General features: G+C 51.3%; 1 pseudogene; it reads left to right on the top strand.

Moving 5' to 3' along the window:
* The first annotated feature begins 1,496 nt into the window (after positions 1 to 1,496).
* LOC137032499 (3-oxoacyl-[acyl-carrier-protein] synthase, mitochondrial pseudogene) lies at positions 1,497 to 2,447 on the top strand (annotated as a pseudogene).
* Positions 2,448 to 2,862: the final 415 nt, after the last annotated feature.

Genomic DNA, 2,862 nt, shown 5'->3' with positions numbered 1-2,862 from the left:
TTCCAGACAAATTCAACGGTTCTGCTGAGCAATGTAAGGGTTTCATTCGCCAAGTTGAGATATATTTCATGAATCAAGGAAGCTGCTTTGACTCTGATGAGAAAAGGTGCGCTTTCCTCATGTCATTGCTAACGGGCAAAGCGATCGAGTGGGCCGCAGCGGTTTGGGAAACTGACCGTTCGTTCCAAACATCCTATCCTTATTTCGTAAAACAACTCAGAGATGTGTTTGAATACCCAGCAGGGGGTAAGGATGTTTCCACTCGTTTGATGCAACTGACTCAAGGCCGCAAATCTGCCGCTGAACACGCTATTGAGTTTAGAACGATTGCTGCTCAGAGTGGTTGGAACGACGTGTCACTCAAGGCCATGTTTCGTCGCAGTCTGAATATGGAGTTACAGGCAGAGCTTGCTTGTAAGGGTGAGGATCATTCCTTTTCTGATTATGTCACATTAGCCATCAAGATCGATAATCTCATGCGTACTCATCGCCCTCGAAACAAGTCAACGGGAGCCACAACTTTTCCCTCAAGTTATCAATATTTCCGAATCAAGCCACGCCAATTATCATAGTGGTTCTGACCCCATGCAGCTAGGAGTTACACGTCTGTCATCTGAAGAAAGGTCGAGACGATTCCTTCAGAATTTGTGTTTTTACTGTGGTGAAGCAGGCCACCGCAATGCAGGTTGTCCACTCAAGGCCCGGAGAGACTTCAATAACAACAGCCGGGTGAGTGTTGATCACATTCCTGTTACCAATGCTAAGAACCTCACTACCATTGTCAAGATAACTACTGAAAATGACTCATTTGAATTCACAGCGCTGATTGACTCTGGCTCAGCACTGAACCTCATTCATCAAGACCTCATTACAACATTCAACATTCCTGTACAACAATGTGATCCTCCTATCAAGGTGAACGCTGTAAACAACAAACCCATTGGAGGCGGCATCACTCAAATAACTCAGCCCATGAAGATGCAAGTAGGTCTATTTCACCAAGAAACCATTACCTTCTATGTCATTGACTCCCCATGCCATGAAATCATCCTCGGATACCCCTGGCTATCTACTCACGACCCAGTCATCTCTTGGCAGATTGGTCAGATCATACAGTGGTCACAATTCTGTTTTTCCAAGTGTCTTGATAACGTCATCTCCAAGCCTTGTCTTACCACCAGCATTGAAAGTCCAGAGTGTGAGCCTGTAACCATACCATCCTGTTATCAAGACCTTCAAGAAGTGTTTAGTAAAACCAAAGCCACACAACTGCCACCACATCGTCCTTGGGATTGCGCCATTGAACTCCTACCTTTGTTTTGTCACTGGGATTGACCCCCAGTTCCAGCAGCCTGTCAAGGACAGACAGACGGCTCTCTCGCACTGCGACCATCAGCAGGCACAAGCCAGACTCCTGAGGGACAACATGGACATATATCATCAGGAAACACAGTGAAGATTTGATGTAGCCTCGATCTTCCCAGGACAGGTCGATCATGGTCACAATGTCCCTGAGATGCCGTCAGAAGATGTTACTGAGACTTTACGGTGCGTCTCTTTCCAGTGTGAAGAGCTGCATGTGTTTGAGACACTCTAGCAGAGCCGCTCAGAGTCACAGGAGGGTGGTGATCACCGGCATCGGACTCGTCTCTCCCCTCGGAACAGGAAGTGCTCTGCCTTGGCAGCGTCTGATTGGTGGAGAAAGCGGTTTGGTAGCTCTGGACTCAGAGGAGTATAAAACAGTGCCATGTAAGGTGGCGGCTCGCGTGCCGAGAGGAGATAAACCTGGAGATTTCAACGAAGAGATGTTTGTATCCAAAGGAGAGATAAACAGCATGTCTCCAGCCACGGTTATGGCCGTCGGTGCCGCCCAACTGGCTCTGGAGGATTGCGGGTGGTTTCCCAGAAGCCCTGAGGAGCAGCTGGGCACTGGTGTGGCGGTCGGCATGGGTATGGTGTCCCTGGAGGAGATCGCTCGGACGGCCTCGGCCTTTCATACGCGCGGCTACAGCAAAGTCAGTCCGTTTTTCGTGCCCCGCATCCTGGTCAACATGGCCGCAGGGCACATAAGCATCAAACACAAACTAAAGGGTCCGAATCACGCCGTTTCCACCGCATGCACCATGGGCGCTCACGCTATTGGGGATGCGGCCCGTTTCATAGCTCACGGTGATGCTGCGGTGATGCTCGCCGGTGGGACGGAGGCCTGTGTCAGCCCGCTGTCCATAGCCGGCTTTGCTCGGGCTCGGGCCCTCAGCACCAACTGGAACCAGGAGCCCAGACTCGCCTCACGGCCGTTTCATCCGGACAGAGAGGGGTTTGTGATGGGGGAAGGGGCGGCCGTGCTCGTTTTAGAAGAGTACGGACACGCCGAGCAGAGAGGAGCACGGGTCTACGCCGAGATCATGGGTAATGGCCCACGACATCCTGGATCCTTCATTGATTGAGGAATTTCATCGAGCCAGACCCGATCGTCCAGCACCACGACCATGGGGACGTCCTCGCAGAGCGCCAGGAGTCGCTCGTAGGGGGGGGGGGTTCTGTAACGCCACGCCAGCAGAGGGAGCCCTCGCCCGAATACTGACTGTGCCGCTCCCTCTGCTTCACCTGTCACTTCCTGTTTGTTGGACATTTAAGCATGGCATCCACCATTGTTACCTCGCGAAGTATTGCCAGCCTGTCTGCCTTACCGAGCGTTATTCCCATTGCCATTGTTTGCCTTATTGTGTATGATCATTGCCTGTTCTTCCCGTTCTCTGTCTTTTGGATTGCCCTCTGTTCTGTTGCCTGGATTGGACTGCCTATCTGTGTATGTACCCCTGCCTGTTTTACGTTTCTGATTTACTGCCTGCTGTTCTGGAT

The sequence above is a fragment of the Chanodichthys erythropterus genome, chromosome 12 (assembly GCF_024489055.1).
Source record: "Chanodichthys erythropterus isolate Z2021 chromosome 12, ASM2448905v1, whole genome shotgun sequence".
NCBI lineage: Eukaryota > Metazoa > Chordata > Actinopteri > Cypriniformes > Xenocyprididae > Chanodichthys > Chanodichthys erythropterus.
Note: the sequence above shows the minus strand (reverse complement) of the source record. Positions and strands in the feature narration are given on the sequence as shown.